Source organism: Trichosurus vulpecula, chromosome 7 (genome assembly GCF_011100635.1).
Source record: "Trichosurus vulpecula isolate mTriVul1 chromosome 7, mTriVul1.pri, whole genome shotgun sequence".
NCBI classification, from domain to species: Eukaryota; Metazoa; Chordata; class Mammalia; order Diprotodontia; family Phalangeridae; genus Trichosurus; species Trichosurus vulpecula.
In genome coordinates, this window is record NC_050579.1 from 120629689 (window position 1) to 120648555 (window position 18867).

The 18867-nt window shown below is 36.2% G+C and overlaps 1 protein-coding gene across 8 annotated transcripts in view; it reads left to right on the forward strand.

The window, feature by feature from the left end:
- The window catches only part of REPS1 (RALBP1 associated Eps domain containing 1), an 89635-nt gene that overhangs the window by 12518 nt on the left and 58250 nt on the right, over nucleotides 1–18867 (forward strand). The gene's annotated exons all lie outside the window — the stretch shown is intronic.

Genomic DNA, 18867 nt, shown 5'->3' on the forward strand with positions numbered 1-18867 from the left:
CATTAATGTATTGTTGATAGAGTTGTGAATTGTTCCAGCAGTTCTGGAAAGCAAATTGAAACTATGCCCCAAAAGTTCAAGCTATGCCATACCCTTCGGCTCAACAATGCCATTACTAAGTTTATATCCCAAGGAAAGCAAAGAAAGAAATGGACCCATATGTGTAAAGATATATAGTAGCTCTAAAATTTTTGTTGTGGCAGGGAACTAGAAACTAAGAGAGTACCCTCATTAGTTGCATAATGGCTGAACAAATTAAATTACCTGAATGTAATAGAATACTATCTTGCTTTAAGAAATGATGAAGGGGAGGGTTTCAGAGAAACTGCAAAAACTTATGAACTGATGCAATAAGTGAGTAGAATCACGAGAACAATTTATGTAGTAACAACATTGTAAAGACAAACAACTTGGAAAGATGTTAAGAACTGATCAATACAGTGACCAGCTAGGATTCCAGAGTACTGTTGATGAAGCATGCTACTCACCTCCTTACAGAGAAGTGATGGAATCAGAATCTAGATTGTGATATAGATTTTTGGGAAATGACGTGTGTGTGATTTTTATTTTTTGTTTAATTATGTGTATTTGTTATGAGTTTAACCCCCTTACCCAATAATGCGGGAACATTCCTGGGAGGGAGGACAAAATAAATTTTTGTAAATTGAAAAAACAAATTATAAAAGAAAAAAAAACTTATGGTAGAGACAACATGGTGGCAGTATGCATAGAGCAAGGAGCCAAGTGTCAGGAAGACTTGTGTTCAGATCTTGCCTTAGATGCTTAACTAACTGTGTGACCCTGGGCATGTCACTTAATTGCTTTCTGCCTCAGTTTCCTCAACAGTAAATTGGGGATAATAATAGCACCTACTCACAGAATTGTTGTGAAGACTAAATTTAGCATAATGCTTGGCACATAGTATGCACTTAACAATACACTTCCTTTCTTCCTTTATAATATGATGATGTTCTTTATATGCTATTACTATATTATATAGTATTCGGTTTAGCAATATATTAATAGATTCTTGAAATAAAATTTTGTTGAAAGAGTATCTTTGTATTTTGTTCTTACACTTTTAAAGTCACTAAATAGACACAGAATGAGTTTACGTTCTCTTTAAGTAATCAGTCTGGCCCTAAAAATGTGGTCTGCTATAGAAAATCTGTGAAAGCCTGCCTAATTCTTTCATACATGGCTATCTTAATGCGTTTGTATTGGCTGCCCTTCTAAACTGAAATACACTCCTTCCTTACCTCTACCTCTTAAAATCCCCTTTTTCAAGTCTTAGATCCAATACCACTACTTGCAGGAGGCCTTTTTTCGAAGCCGCCTCCTTCCTTCTTCTCCTCCCCCAGATGCAAGTGCCTCCCTCCTCAAATTTTCTTATTTCTTTTTTTATATTTGCTTTCATATGTGCATGTGTTGTCCCTCTCTATAGAAGATAAAACTTCCTGAGGACAGAGATTGTTTTAAGTTTCTGCTTTTATCCCTAGCACATAGTGAGCCTTTAATAAATTGACCTTGAAATTCATTTAGTCTAACCTTCCCAAGTTACTGATGAGGAAACTGAAACCCAGGTGGCTTAGGACACGTGTATAAGCAGTAGATCTAGGTTTGAACCCAAGTCCTTTGACTCCATATCCAGTGTTGTTTGTATTACACTAGCTCTTTCTTTAGCATATTATGACCATCACATTTTTCTAAGAGAGAAATGTGAATATTATAGGAGGATCTAAGTGTTATTTTGCTTAAGATGAAAACATCTTTTTGGTGTTTTGATAGAGGTGGATATCTTCTCTAATGTCAATATCTGTCAGTATGCATAGAAAATTCTACTCTGCATACTGCAGATTCTTGTATCATCCCTTGCTGTTTCAGCTTTTTCTGGAGCCATAGGAAGTTCACTGTTCAACTCTGATAATTTCCACATGTTCCTCACATTGATGGTTCTTACGACTATAAAGCTACCTCAACAAATGATAGAGAGTATAGTGTTAAGAACTAGTAGTGCAACATGCAGTGTTGCTGATTCAACAGTTATGCACAATTTAGTAATTTTTCTGGACATAGTTCCAAATTGCTTTCGTGAATGACTGGACCAATTGCAGCTCAATATCAGTACGTTAGTGTTCATGTTTTCTTGTAGTCTCTTGAACATTGGTCTTGTCATTGTTTTTTCAAATTTAGCAAATAAGAAATCATTGGTGGTTCTGTAGGAGAGGGAAAAAGGAGGCATGTAGGCCATATAAAACAAAATACATCAATAAAATTTATTTTTTAAAAAGAAATAATTGGTAACTTTAGAGTGAACGTAGAGGGCATGATTATGAAATTTGCAAATGACATGAAGCTAGAATGACATAAAAGTAACTTGACAGGCTAGAACAATGAGCCAAATCCAGTAAGATGAAATTTAATAGGTAAATATCGAGGCTTACACGAAAATTATTAACTTCATAAGTATAAGATTGGAACTGTTGTGTCAAAACAAAATAATTTTTTTAAGACAAGCATAATGTGGAAAAGGTATAGCTAAAGATGAGTGAAGAATATTTGGAGGTTTTAGTGGCTTGCATAAATAAGAGAACTCAAAGTATGACATGAAAGGCAAAAAAAACCCCTGATATAGTCTTATGGTATATTGAGGCATAGTGATCAGAAGAAGAAGGGTGAGAATCTTGTAGGACTCTGCCCTGGACAGATAGCGTAGGAACTGTTGTGTGAACTAATGCAGACTGAAATGATCAGAGCTAGAAAAAGAAATTTATATGTACAGTAACTAGAACAGTGTAGGGAAAAGCAACTTTGGAAGACTTGAGAGTTCTCATCAATGCAATGATCTTTATAATTACAAAATATTGATCTCAAGGCATCTTACCCACCTTCTGACAGAGGTTATGAAATCAATATGCAGAGTGAAACATGAATTTTTTGACTCAACTAATGTGAGAATTTTCCTTGACTCTGAATATTTGCTATAATCGTTTTTCTTTACTTTTTCTGTTCTCCCCTCCCTCCCCCTTTTTTTAGTTCAAACACTTATCCCATGTGTGAAAATTGCTATTCTAGGCACTGGGAAAAGATTAAAAATTTAAACTTTCCATGAAAGTTACTTCCTACTTATGTATATGATAACCCAAATAAACACTATATGTACAGATTCAGTGACCTCCATACAAGTGATCCCTATTGCAAGTCATCTTTAATAAATGTTACTCCTTCGCCCTCTTATCACATAATTAACACCATCAGCAGTTTACTCAGTTAACAGACTATTCCTTCAATGACCCTCTACCAGGTATTTCAGTTACTATGTTAAGTAGTTTTCTTCAGAGGTTTGCTTGATCCTTGATTACTTGATTGAGAAATGGTCACTTTGTTAAGATAATATTTTAAAGGAGGGCAGTTTATGAAAGTGAACTCAATGAAGTTTGCTAAATGCCAATACATTAGGACTAGACGTTAAGCTTTCCCTATCTTTATTAAGTTGTTTCCCCATTCCCTACCCCTGGATTGTCTGGGCAATATTGACAGTAACTGATTAAAACAATAGTTCTAGCAGCTAGAGCCCTCCAGAAATCCCTAGTTAGACTTTGTGAGTGACAAAAGATTTTAAATTAAGATTCATTAGAACATCTCTGTGAACCACATTCAAACCTGATTCAGTATCTCATCAAAATTACTTAGTCTCATTTTCATCCATCAAATTAGCTTTTTCTGCATGGGACTAGTTTCACATAGTATGGGTCAAGCCTTTTCCTGGCCAAAAGAGCACATATGTGACTAAGGAATATAAATATTATAACTTCAACATTTTAATTGTTTTGATTATGAAAACATATAGATCAGGTGGCCATTTTTTCTTATCTACCAGTTCAGAGTGCGTACATCTCTCAATGGCTGGTCGTCTTAGATCTGCACTTGGACTTAACACATTTAGGCCTCAGTACATTCTTCTTTGTACTCTTGGCCTTTTTTCCCCCTGGAAAATTGGCTTTGTTTGACCAATACAGTTACTCTGCCTTATAGTCATGGCCCTTTTTTCCAAGAGCATATAGGAAATCCTTGCCCTTCTTGTACTGGCATTTTGTGAGACTGTGCTTGCCACATTTCTTGTAAGTTTTGTGGATTTGAGGGATGTTCACTATGTTGCTAACAGTACTGTCAGCAGGAAGAGGGTTGTTCTTTTCAATAGGGAAGAAAAAGGATATATAATAAAGTTCCCCCCTCCCCCCAAAAAAGAAAAATTGAGAATAGAAAAAAGCCCAGAAGGAATCACAAATGAGCAATTCAGCATTGAAAGGTACATGTTGAATTTATTATATAATTAAAATGAAAAGCCAACTGTGTGTAATAAAGATTCCATTTCATATATAATCTGCCTTTCTACACTGTATGGGAATACTGTTTTATGTGGTGTTTAGGTTCAAAGCTTTTTGTTTTTGATTGTCTAATCTGATGATCTCTTTTTATCCCTTATGCTTCTCAAGCTGTCTGCTACACCTGACACTTCTGAGTATACCCTTTGAGCTTTTGTGACACTACTCTTTCCTGGTGGTTCTCTTCATAGGTAACTGTTCCTTCTCATTTGCCTTTGCTGGTTCATCATGTATATTGCACTCCTCAGCTTTGGCTATTCCTCAGGGCTCTGTCCAAGTCCTCTGAATTTCCTTTCTATGTTCTCCCAGTGACCTTATTAGCTGTTATGAATTTAATTATCATCTCTTTGCCCCTGACTCCCAGATCAATTTATCTAGCCCTAGTATCTCCCTAAGCTTCAGTCCTTGCATCACTAGTTGCCTTTTGGACCTATCAGACTAGATATCCCAGAGAACTCTCAGGCTTAACACATACAAAACCAAACTCGCCATCTTCCCCCACAAACCCACTTCTTTTCCAGACATCCCCACTTCTGTTGGAGACACCGCCAGTCTTCCCATCTTGCAGATTTAGATCCAGTGTTATCCTCATCCCTTCACTCTTCCTTACCCCACATATCCATTCAGTTGCCAAATATTACCATTTCTACCATCCTATTTTGCATCTAACTCCTTCTGTCCACCCATATATCTACTACATTAGTTCAGACTTATATCACCTCTCACCTTATTTATTGTAGTGGCCTTCTAACTGATCAGCCTCCAGTCTCTCTCCATTTCAGTCCATCTTCCACACTGCTACCAAAATGAATTTTCCTTAAGTATAGATTTAACCATGTCACATTCCTCCTCCTAAACTCCAGTGGCTCCCTGCCCTTTCTAGATCAAATATAATCTCTTCTATTTAGCTTTCAAAGGCTTTTGCAATCTGGCCCCTCTTACCTATATATGTTCATGGACATTATTCTCTCTTCAGAGAAAAGGCCAGTTTAGCTAGATCACAGTACTGTGGGATGCACAATGATTCTTACAGTGGCACTCTTATCGTCTGTCTCTGTGCCTTTGGACTGGCTGGCTCTCATTCCTGGAATGTATTCCTTGCTCATGTCTTCTTCATAGACTCCCTCTCTTCCTTCAAGACCCCTCTTAAACACCAACTGCTAATTGAAGCCTTTCCTGATTCTCTCAATTGTTAGTGCCCTAAATACTTATACTTTCTATTTATTTATGTTTATTCCATATGTGTCTTTATATATGTATTTATATATGTCTTTGTTTCCTCATCCATTAGAATAAAGCTCATTGTAAGTAGGGATTATTTCATTCATCTTATTTGTTTCCCCAGAGCCTAGCACTGAGTCTGGTACAAAGCAGGTGCTTAATAAATACTTGTTGATATCCACCAGTAAAGACGTTAAACTGCATAAGACCAAATACAAGATATAGGTATCTCCACTAGAGACTTCCCTTTAAGTTGACTTGAACTTTTTTAAAACCTTTGATTTCATCTGTATAGAAATCTCAGTATAAAAATTCCCTCCAACAGTGGAGATAGGACTCTGGTCTTAACTTACAGTCATAGAAGTCTGGGATTTATAACCTAAAGTTATCTGGGTCACTGACTATTGAAGTGACTTGCCTATGGTCACAGAGGTTACAGTAGATACCAGAGGCAGGACTCAAACCCAAGTTTTCCTGATTTCCGTGACCACTCTATTCACTCTGCAGTGCTGCCTGTACCTGTTCATGAGTATTTGGGGATGTGGTCCTTTGTGGCTGTATCCTCCTCACCAAACTGTCATCTCATCCTCATCTCTGTCTTCTCCTAAGGATAACATGTGAAACTGTCAAATTCTTTGTTAAAATCCAGGTATACTCTTGTCTGTAGCATTTCCCTGATGGACTTCGTCTGGTGAACACTTCTCTCTCTCTCTCTCTCTCTCTCTCTCTTTTTAAAGGAGATAAAGTTAGTCTTGCAAGGATTTTGAATCAGGAAAATGTAGGTTTGAATCCTAGAACTGACCAGTTGTGTGACCGTGGGCAAGTCACTTACCCTCTCACACTTAAGCTTCCTCATCTGCAAAACTGAGATAAATAGTACTTATAGAACCTTACTCATAGGGGTGCTGTGAAGACCAAAGGAAATAATATAGGTAATGCAATTTGTAGACCTCACTAAAATATAAATGCTAACTCTTTATTATCTATGATGGATGTTTTTTTAAAATGTTTTTTTTTCTAATTATATATAAAAACAATTTTTATCATTTTTAAAATTTTGAGTTTCAAATTCTCCCTTTCCCCTTCCCCTCCCCTTCATTGAGAAGCCAAGCAATTTGATATAGGCCATAGATGTGCAGTCATACAAAATATATTTCCTTATTAGTCATGTTGTGAAAGAAAACATGGACCAAAAAAAAAAAACCTAAGAAAAATAAAGTAAGAGTATTCTTCCATCTGCATTCGGACAGTCAGTTCTTTCTCTGGAGGTGGATAGCATTTTTCATCATAAGTCTTTTGGAATTGTCTTGGATCATTGTATTGCTGAGAATAGCTAAGTCATTTACAGTTGATCATTGTACAATATTGCTGTTACTGTACACATTGTTCTCCTGGTTCTGCTTACTTTGTATCAGTTCATGTAAGCCTTTTCCAGGTTTCTCTGAAAGTATTCTGCTCGTCATTTCTTGTAGCACAGTAGTATTCTATCACAATCATATACCATGACTTGTTTAGCCATTCCCCAGTTAAAAAGCATCCTTTCAATTTTCATTTCTTTACCACCACAAAAAGAATTGCTACAAATATTTTTGTGTATATAGGTCCCTTTCCTTTTTTTTTTTTTAACTCTTTGGGGTTCAGACCGAACAGTGGTATTACTGGATCAAAGGGAATGCACAGTTTTATAGCCCTTTTAGAACTGATCTAACTTTTTTCCTTACCCTTATAGAAATTAGTAACCATGAGATAAATATGCAAGAAAGAACAGGTTTCCTTTCTCTGGTATACTTGGACTGCCTTAAAATCTGTTTTTGTTAACTATTTGCTTGTCTGTTCATATTGAGCAATTGAGGATTATAATTATTTATTTGATCCAGGAGTAAATATGGCCTAAATATGTACTTCTCACATCTTCTAAATGGACACTTACTAGATATGTGACCTTGATCAGCTCACTTAACCACCATCTGCCTCAGTTTCCTCAATTGTGAAATAACAAAAATTATAATACTTACCTCACATGGTGGTGGTGAGGATCAAATGAGATATTTGTAAAGCAGTTAGTACAGTGTCTAGTACAGTGTCTACTACATAGTGTGCACTTAATATTCCCTTTCCTGACCCTCTAATTTTATTTAAAATTTTAAAATTATGTAGATACAATTAAGTAAAATCATCCCAAGTACATTTAAAGATGAAAATGAAGAAGAAAAAAACACAAAAAAAGGAAAAGATTTATAAGGATTGTGACAAAGTTCTGGTTTTTGTCTTTGTTTTTACCATCAAGGGTGAACAGAACTAACACCCTTCTTGAATTATATTTCTGAGTGTGCTACTGAAAGGGATACAGATAGCATTGAAGAGAAGGGGGAGAATCAGAAGGTGTTTTAATAATCCAGCTGGCAGCTCCTGTGGGGGCGTAAGATCCCCCCACAGCCAGCACCCAGGAGGCTGCTGGCACTCCGGGAAAGCACAGGTTCTTTTTATCTGCTTAAACAAGGAAAGCATGGTGAAGGGGTTGACCACCTTACTTTAATCCAGCATTCAGTTAGTTCAGGGGAGCATACAGGCAACATTCATTTAGTTTGGGGGAAAAATCCAGCACCCCGAACTTAAGAACTAAATACGAACAAACTACAAATATCAACAGACAGATCCAATACAGATTCATTCACTTACTTCAGGGGAAAAAACCAGCAGTCCGAACTTCAGAACAAAATACAAACAAATTACAAATATCAGCAGACAGACCCAATACAATTCATAGTTACCAACATCTGGGCTCAGCCTGAGAGCAGGGGCTGGCCCAGAGTCACGCTCGCCACTGCTCCCATGCCAACCAGAAAAGGAAAGAGGGCTCTTCAAGCTGTCCTCTCCCCTCTTATAGAGTTTTTGACATCATCAAGTGCCGCCTGAATGATCAGGGCCGATTGGTTCTTGAGTTGGCCCCTCCCCCTAGCGTAGACTAGGTTAACACCCAATAGGGCATGGCTCTGGAGTTAACACCTCCCCTCAGCCAGCCCCATGACTCATCACACAGGAAGTTCTCTGCTTCCTGGCATGGTCTCTGGGCTTCCTGTCCCAGAAGTGGAGCAGCAGACCCAGCAAGGCCCAATGAGGTAACCTGAGCCACCCAAAGAAAACAAAGGCCATTCTGGTTACAGAAGGGCACTAGGATTGGTCTAAATGTACACGGGGGAGAGGGAGAGGGAGCAAGTAACTGCTGGACGTTATACAGATCCAAGGGAATGATTATGAGAGAATATAAAAAGGGGAGAAAGGCTAAAGGCTTTGGAAAAAACTCAAATCATAATACTTTAAATCAGTTACTACTGACCCATATTCATATTTTCATGGTTATTTAAATTTTTCTGAGAATATATATAAATCAAGGTCATCTTAGTGAGATTAATAGAAGGGAACAGATAGCCTTTTGCAAACTATTCCATGTCTTCACAGTCTCACAAGTGACTGCAAGGTGTACTGATGATAAAATCCCACTCTGTCATTTGCTATCTATTTTTTAAAAAATTTATTTGCTAGAGAAAAAAGTTAACTGTTAAGGCTTTTTCCCAACAAGGTTATCTCCCATGTATGTATATATGTATATATATTTCAACAGTTTGACCTTCTGACTATTAAAAAAAGATACAGTGTATGGTTTCAAGTTGTAGAGTACTACAGTCTCTGAAGAACTGAGGTTAAGGCTTACCCATATAACAACAGCAAGATTCAAAGTGTGCAATGAGTAGGCTGCAAAACATTACAAACAAGAAATTGTGCAGAAAAAGTGGTGTTCAGGATGTCATCAGGGAAATGTATTACTGTGGGGAAATGATGAGCCAGTCTTGTAGTGAGAGCAAGAGACAACTGATAGATAGCTCATGTGTATCTTGGTATCCATGCAATTTCAAGGGACTACAAGAAAAGCCCTTAATGTTTTGGGGTGAATTCATGAAAGGGACATCAATACTCTCATTTACATAGTCTTCCACCAAGTTTCTAGGTACAGCATTAATATAAAGGACAGAGAACTTAGTACTAACTTTGTTCTTTTTTGTCTTTAGTGTAGGCAGGATTAGTTGAAGTTATTCCTCAATTGTTTCTGGATGATGGCAAGCAAATCTTACAGTACGCATAATTGCTATTGACCTGTCCAACCAATGTTAGTGATTGGTAAGGAGTAGTGGATTTTATAAAAACAGTGCATACCTGGATCCTACTGTACTTTCAAAGGGGTTTGTTGTGTTTATGGTGGTGTTTGGTTATAATGTGTTAGTAATGTTAATTTAACAACAACAAATAAAATATGTAACCACTAGTTGCAAGACATAGATACAAAGACAAAAACTTGCTCATAAGCAGCTTACATTTTTTTTGGAGAAGGATACCACATGTACACAAATACATTACAAGGTTAATTTGAGTAGAGAGAGAACAACTAGATCTGGAAGGAGCCTTAGAGGTCATCTAGGCCAAATCTTTCCCTTTACAGATTAGAAAACTGAGTCTCAGAAAGGTGAGGTATTTCCATATCTAGCTCAGTTTTAGCTTAGCTCTTGGGAATTTCAATATACGTAAGAAAAAAAAACCCATTTCTGACATGAGACTGCTGTACAAAGTACATTCCTTGAAAAAAAGTCAAGATCTACCCATCAACCCATTATGTTTACTCAAATATCCTAGTTTCCAGTTTATAGATTTCACCTCTTAAGACCTGTGTGTTTACTTTCACTAGTCACCCACAGGTGTGGGTCTTACTTTAGATCTCACACTACTCATAATTTTGCCACTAACATGATTCTGAACTTTGAAATTTTCCTTTCTGATCTTATCATTCTTTCCAAACCAGTTGTTTCCTTATCACCTCAACCGTTAGTCCCTCTACACCTCCCTATTCTACAGGTCCTTTATCACCCCTGCCCTGGTTTCCCTTTTTTTCCTTCATTATCTTGGCCCTACAAAAGTCCAGTGCAATTATATATTCTCATGTACTCTTGAATCTCTCGTTCTCTCACCACTCATCTCTTGCCAAACCTCAAAGACAAATAATACCATCTTCCTATTCTTCTTTTCATGTGCTGCTGAACACTGCTGGAAAAAAAAATCACACATATCCTTACTAGCTAGAGTCTACTAGTCTCAACACAGATATCCCTACATTATAGCAACAAAGATCTGCTGCTGTAAACAGGGATTATAGGTTACATAGATAGAAACTATCGACTAGGTTGTATTGACAGAGATGTAGTAAACCTCAAAGGAAGAGAGGTTGCTGAGTGATGATGGCAAAGGAAAGATCTGAGTTTGTCAAGGAGAAGCAAAGAGTATACTTGTTCCTCCTGGGCCAGAGTGTTTGGAAATATGACAGGAACATCCTGTACTGGAAAGGGTATAGTTTTTGGGCAGGATTAGTAAACTAATAGATGGAGGGAAGTATTGTGGATATAGTTTTACCTAGATTTTAGCAAAGCTTTATGATACTATTCTTGTGAAGTTGGAGAGATATGGATTGGGCAATTGTAGATGGATTCAGAACTAGTTGACTACTGTTGATTCAGTGTCAGTATGAGAAGGAGGTATGCGGTGAAGTTCTTAAGACATCTGTGCTTGTCCCTCCGTAGTTAAACATTTTTATCAGTGACATGAATAAAAAACACATATAGTATTCTCATCATATTTGCACGTGACACAAAACTCAGAGGATAGCTAATGTGTTGGAAGATAGTATCCAAAAGAACCTTGCCAGGCTAGAACATTGAATCTAATAAGATGAGATTCAGTAGGAATGAATTTGAAGTCTTACACTTAAATACAAAAAGTCATTGTCATAGGTTTATGATGTAGAAAATAGAAAACATCACTAGACAGAAGTTATGTAAAATTTGGGGATTTTAGGGAAGGCTCGATAAGAGTGTAGAAATAGGAAATTAATAGTACCATTATATTCTGTCTAAGTCAGACCACTTCTGGACTATCTGTGTTTGGTTCTAGGTGCAGTGGTTTTAGAACATTGATAAGCTGGAGACTGTTCAGAGGTGGGTCACCAGGGTAGTGAATGACTAGTTGTCCTGGAGCCTAACTGAATTCATATTGTACACTATTTCCTTTGCTTCATTCAAACATTGTGAAGGATGGTGCACACCGAAGAGATACTCCAGATATGGAATGTATTCTCAGCTCTTTGTTGTACTTGGTTGTAAAAAGCCTGGTGTTTGAAGCCCTGACAGGGCCCTGGAGAAGCCTAACATCTGAGTATTTGATAGTTATGAAGAGCTGTGGTGGGAATGTTTTTCAACTATTTTGACAGTAGTTAGTAGTGGTAGCAACAGACTTCAGGGTGAATAAGTCTCCAGCCTCAATCCCTCAGAGGCAGTAAGGCTGGAGCCTTACTCTCCCAGTCCAGGAATGACAAAATGGGAAGCAGAAGGTCTTGGTCCAGGAATTTTATGTCAGCAATGATCCCCACCTCTCTGAGGCATTGTAAAATAACATTGGTCAGGGCCACCTTACATGGGTTATTGTTGATCTCCAATGAGCTTTGTTCTTGCTTCTGAATCTTTAAATCCCTAAAAACAATCTTTTAATCATTTGTTCTGTTTTGGCTTGAGCCGCAAAGCAGAGACTTTGATGTATGCAGACAACTGTAAAAACCATCTGAAATCCAGGTTTAAGTGAAACTTGTAATGAAACTCCTTGATGAGCCAAAAATTCACTTACATATTCCATTGTTTTGGTAGTTAATAACAAAACTGTTAATTATATGGAAACTTGAAGTAACTTTTGATTTTAACATAAATTAAGTTCTTGACCCAGTATTTGGGAGAAATTTTTAGATTGTGTCTAACTTTAAATTTTCTGATTCTTCAGTGGCAATAGTCATAAAATCTTAAGTTTTAGTTAAAACAACACTTGGGAAAAAATGAGTAAAAAGATGTCATCTTTCTTAATAAAAAAAATGAGAAGATTTCTGGTCATAATTATATTTCTAAGCTGAAAATTTGTAAAATCCAAGGAAACAATTTTTTGTATCTAGCTTCCTTTTTCAATATGGCAGATTTTTAGTAGGATCATAGATTTAGAGGTAGACAGGGAATTTAGAAGTAATCTTATCCAACAACCTCATTTTACATGTGAGGAAACAGTCCCAAAGGGGTTAAATGACTTGCTGAAGGTCACACAGGAAGTAAGTAGTAGAGCCGGAATTCAAAATAATCATCACTACAGAATTAGAGCTTATTTCGTAATACCACTGATGCCTCTTGATTACGCTTTTGAATTTGATTCAGTAGTTATGGATACAAATGAGTTAGTCTAACAAATTATATTTTAAGATAATAAAGTTGCTTTGGATAGGGGAGAAAAACTAGAGGGGATTTTTTTGGTGGAATAAAAGACATGCATTCCCTTTTTTTCCTCTTTCGTAGACAGGTTATAATCAGTTTCCTATCAAACAATTGTTGTTTAGTGTGAGCAGTTAAAACAGAAATTTTCCCACTGTTTTTATAGACTAATAAGAAAAAAGAATTCTTTCTCTGAGAGTTCATAATGAATAGCATAGGAATTTGATTTAAAAAAATATTTTTCACATTCTCATAACTTAGCAAATGTAAATGAGTGTTTCTGAGAGACAACTATTTTTCAACAACTACCTTAGATCTGATTTGATTCTGTAAATATTCTAAGTAATATCTTTCAGGGGAACTTTCATCCAGATTTATTAAGAATATAATGGTAAATGAGAGTTTTCATTATAAGAAAAAAGGTTGGAAAAGATTGTTTTGTATTGTAGAGATCAGTTGTATTGCTTTCTTCCTCTCTTCTTGCTATTTTAGAAACTATGGACAGGATAACTTAGTCCTTTTGTGGGGAGGAGGGTTTGTGGTTTTAAAGTTTCAGATAGGACCCTATAGTCTGTGACACCTATGCAGTAAATATTTTGGGATAATGTGGCCAAGGTCAGTCCTAGCTAGGAAAAATTGTAAAATAAGCTTCTCAGTTTATTACAACTCTGCATCTGTGATACTTTAGGAAATACTGTGCCAAACAGTATGGGGGTGGGAGAGGGTTATAACAGTTGCCACCCACGGGTCTCTCACTCCACCAAGAAGTTGCTATGGTATGAGGTGGCCTGGCTAAGCAGTCATGTAGCCTGGGAAACCCTGGGAACATTCTCTAGGGCCTTGGACTCCTAGCAACTTCATGAACTCTTAGTGGGGGAGGGCCTCAAAGCAGTTTCCCTCACTAGCTTTTCTTATACAACCCTGGTGTTTCCCAGGGCTGGCCTTATATGTTAAGTAATGGAATACTCGAAAATATCTATTTACTGCCTATCATTCCATCATTTTAACTTCATTTCTTTAAATATAGAAGACTTTAAGATGTAAATACAATGTAGATAATGCACCAAGGTAGGGACATAGATAAAGTAATGCATTTTATATTAGTACAGTCAGCCAAAGACTTTCTGTTTAGCTTTAAGGTGTGCTAGAAAATTAATTTTTGTATCATGCCAGTTAGATTCATCTCATATAGAGTATAAAAACTTAATACCTTAGAAACCTGAAAAAATATAATGGAGCCAGCTTGATACAATTAGATAGAAATAACAGGATATATGAGGTAGAAGTATTTTCACTTTTTGAATCGAACGTATCTAGGAACATGTACTAACATCTCAACAGTGTTAGGCTCTCAGGAAGAATTTGTGAATAAGGAAGACAATCACTATAAAAATATAATAGCTTAATTGTATGTCCCATCTTTAGTCATTAAATTATTCTTGTGTCACCCTCTTCCTTCCTTTACCCTTGAATTAATGTTCCATTACCTTTTTTTTTTTAATTCCTGTTTCCTAACTTTTCTTTAGTTGCTTTTTCTGTTATGGCAGACAAGTATATGCCCTTTAGTGGCAGAAACAGGAACTTCCGGCCCTCAACAGATTTTCTTTAAAAAGTATTCACAGACACTTTTGTAAATGTCTGCTGCTAGAGGACTTTTTCTTTTCAGATCCCACCTTGATACTGACACTTGCATTTTTATAGTTGTAGACAAATATCATTCGGCTTCAAATTTTATTTTACCACTATTATTCTTTCTTATGAAACTACTGAGTATATGATATGATATATGACCTTCAGGGGTGGAGGAGAGTAGATGATGGAATTTCAGGAAGAGACAGTACAAATTAACTAGTCAATATAAAAACAGTGGGGCTGCACCTGAGAAACAAATCAGAAACCTACTTTACATCAGGATCTTCCTGGCCACCAAAAACAAGCTCTGGCTCTATCTTCTGTTACTGCAGTCACCTGAGGGATTTCCATATGAGAAGTATCATTTTCAGAGACAGTGTTCTCTGTTTAATCTATAAGCTTTTTCATATTTGGTACTCTTTGTCTTATCATCTAGCAGTCATAGGACTATTCTCATTCTTTTAATCTCTGTGATTTAAAACAGTTCTACTTAATCTAAAGACTTCCCTCCCTGCTGTTCTCATTCTATCCAGTTCTGTGCTGTTCCTGTTTTTATATTCCTGTGCCTTCCAGGACTTTCTTCTTATTCTCTTTGAAAAACTCCTAGTATGTTAACAAATTCCCTGTTACTCCTGGTTGCCTAAACTCCTTTCTTTTGGTGAACACCAAAAGTTCACAGAAATGTGGCATTCTGAAGAAACCTTATTCCTAAACGAGCTTTCCAATCATGGCTACTTTTTGTCTTTTTGTTTCTGAACACACAGGTTGGGGAGAGGAATCAGCATCCTTCTTGATCATCACCACTGTGACTTAAAGAACTTTGCTCTGCCACTATCTATCACTCAGTAACAACTTCTCCTTTGGAGAATATACTATCCTGTTATTTCACTTTGACCAGATCCTTGTTACTGTATCTATTAAACTCTAAGTCACTTTTCTTTTTTTCTTAACTTAGTTCATTACCTTGCTTACAGTTTTCATTCTACTATAATCTCTGTCCATCCTTGGTGATTTTAGTATGCACCTTGATGTACTTTTGCATACTGTGGCCTCCCAGGTTATGAGCCTGCTCAGTTGCGATGATCTCTGTGTTGTACTTGTTTATTTGGAAAGAAAGATGCCTTTCACCTTGCCTTTATTTTCATTTTTTTTGTTTTTGATTTTTATTATGAGTTTAGCAAATAATCAGCAAACATAGACTTCCTTATACAAAGAATCAAAAAAAAAAGAGGATTGCCTGTGGCACTGTGGATCCCTGTTATTTACAGCTTATCTTAAAAGAAAGTTAGGTGATACATTGAATAGAGTGCTAAACTTGTATTCAGGAGGGTCTGCGTTCACATCCAGCCTCACTCAGAGATTTAATACCTATGTAACCCTGGGCAAGTCACTCCTCTCAGCCTCAGTTTCCTCATCTGTAAAATGGGGATAATATATGCCTCCCAAGGTTGTGAGGATAGAATGACATAATTTATACTTTGAAAGTATTAAAGCACTACATAAATGCTAGTTATTTTTTATTATATTTTTATTATTTAACATGGTAGTACTAACAGCCCTGCTTGTTTGTGTCCTCTTCTATATGTTTAAATTGTTTTTAAAATTCTGAACCTAAACACTAAAAATAACATTTCTATACATACAGCAGAACATAAGAGGCTTCTATATGAAATTGTGAATATCAGTTCACACCACTTTTTTAAAAAGTATATGATAAATTCTACTGCTATTTCAAAATTATCCTTCTTATTGGTACTTCTTTTTGAATTTCTGTTTTCATTTAAAAAAAAGGTTTCTTGGAGTATCACTTTTGCTAATCCCCTGACCCACTTCTTTCTCCAACTTAGAGAAAGAAAAGAGAGAAAAACTCCTTGTAATAATAAATAAGCATAGTTAAGCAAAATCCCCACAGTGGCCATATCCAAAAATGTGTCTCTGTACTTTATGTCCTTCATCTCTCAGAAAGTAGAGAATATACTTTGTCATAGGTCCTTTGGAGATATTGCTTTGATCAGACTTCTTAAATATTTCAAAGTTGTTTTTCTTTACTTTGTTGCTTTCCTTTGTTTCCTGTGCTTTGTTGTTCCCCTGGATTTGTTCACTTTACTTTACTCATTACTCAACTTCACAGCATTCAGGATTATCTGAAATTGTATTTTTTTCCCCTGTAATTCTTATAGTCTATTAGTATTCCATTACATTCATATACTGCAATTTATTCAACTATTTCCCAGTTGTCTGAGAGACAGTCTGAAGTACTGTCCCTCTCCCTTCCCTTTAATCCACTCTTCAAGATCAAGAAATTTATTTTGTTTATGACTGTTCATTCCTTAGGGCCTCTTTTTTTCTTATTTAACTCTGTACCTTTTGAAGACATAAGGGTCCTGAAAGGACACTTGTTTCTTCTTCCTTCTATTAGAAGGTTAGCACTAGACATCATCATATACATCCTTCTAGTTGCTCAAATAAAGCTTTTTCTAGGTTTCTCTGGATTCTCGAGTTTGGATTTCAAAAGTTCCTATTCAGTTCTGGTCTTTTCATCAAGAATGTTTGAAAGTCTTTTATTCTATTAAAGGTCCATTCCCCACCTCGACCATCATACTCGGTTTTCAGGGTAAGATGTTTTTGGTTGCAAGCCTTCTGCTTTCTGCCTTTTGTAATATTGTATTCCAAGATCTTCTCTGAATTTTTTTTTGTAAAAACTTCCAGCTCTTGTGTGATCCTGGCTAGTTCTTTGGCCCTTGAACTGCTTCATTTTGTCTTATTGATGTAGTTTTTCTTTGACATGGAAGCTCTAGATTTTGGCTGCAATGTTAGTGGGGCTTTTCGTTTTGAGGTTCCTTTTAGGAGATGATCATTGGGTTCTTTCTGTTTCTACTTTGCCTTTTGGTTCTAAGAGGTTTGGGAAGTTTCCATTTATGATTGCTCAAAATAGAGTACTGTGGCTTTTTTTTAAAATCATGATGTTAAGAAAGTCTAATAATTTTAAAATTACCTCTCCTTGATCTGTTTTCCAGGTCTGTTTCTGATATCAAGATAGCTTACATTTTCTTCTATTTTTAAAAACCTTTTGACTTTCCTAGTATTTCTTGATACCATGAATTACTGATTTCAGTTTAGTCTGTTCTACCATTCAGGGATACTATTTGGTGAGTAAGATTTACTACTTTCTTTTCTAAGTTACTTAATTTTTTCATTTCTTTTCTCCAGAGCCTTTATATCATTTTTAAAATCTCTTGCTTTGTTTCTTCTGGATATTATTTTATAAATTTCCATTTTTTTTTTGCCTTTGAGTCTCTGGATTTGTTAGCAAACTAGATTTGTAATAATTTTTTTTATGCTGTTGGTGTTTTTTCTTATTTACTCATTTCTCTAGTATTAATTCTTAGATTGGCTTTGTGCTCTGCCTCCCTCTCTTTTGGGTGAGATGATTAGCTCTGCTTGGGTTTGCTTTGGGTCCCTTGGGCATAGGCTAGACCACCCCTGGATCTCAAAATTCAGAGCCTTGATGGACTTCAGAGCCCTTGGTCCAGCATTTCGTACCCTAAACACTATAGCATCTCTCTGGTCCCTATCCTTTATTATTCGCCTAAGCTTCCAAGGTCCCTACCATGAGACTTTTTTTAGGTGAGATTTCTTCTTTTGCTTCTTCTGGACATAAAGCCATACAGGCTGTATGTATCCTATTTCTAGATGTGCTGGCATTCATTTTAATTAAGAGTTCCCTCTCCTTTATTGCTCATAGGTTTCTGACTGATTTTTTTGTGCGGTTTTTAGGGTAGAAAAAGTGACTTACTATAGTGTCTCATTGGCTTTCTTGATCATTATTTGGTCTGATGCAAACTTTAGTCAGCAAGCATTTATTAAGTACCTACTACATACAAAATTCTGAGTTTTTTTCAGGCAACCATCTTGGCAGGAAGTCTTGTATATATATTTTTTAAAATGTTTTTTTTTAGTGCTTTTTTTCTTTTTATCATTTTGTATATCTTCATTAATGATTGATCGTAAATTATTTGCTTCAATATAATCACTTGAAATACTGTATAATATTTGTTGAATACATTTTTTAGATAGCCATTCACAAGAATAGTTACATCTTAGATCTCACTATGATCCCCAACTATTCCACCTCCAGGAACTTGAAATCAAAAATTCTCTTCTGTTCATTCTGTTGTCTGTCTCCCTTCTTTTCTCCTAAACCCTGCTATGATTTCTGGTACTGTATAATTTCTGGTTCTCCAAGGCCATTCTAATTTTACCTTTCCTCTCTTCAGTTGAAACTG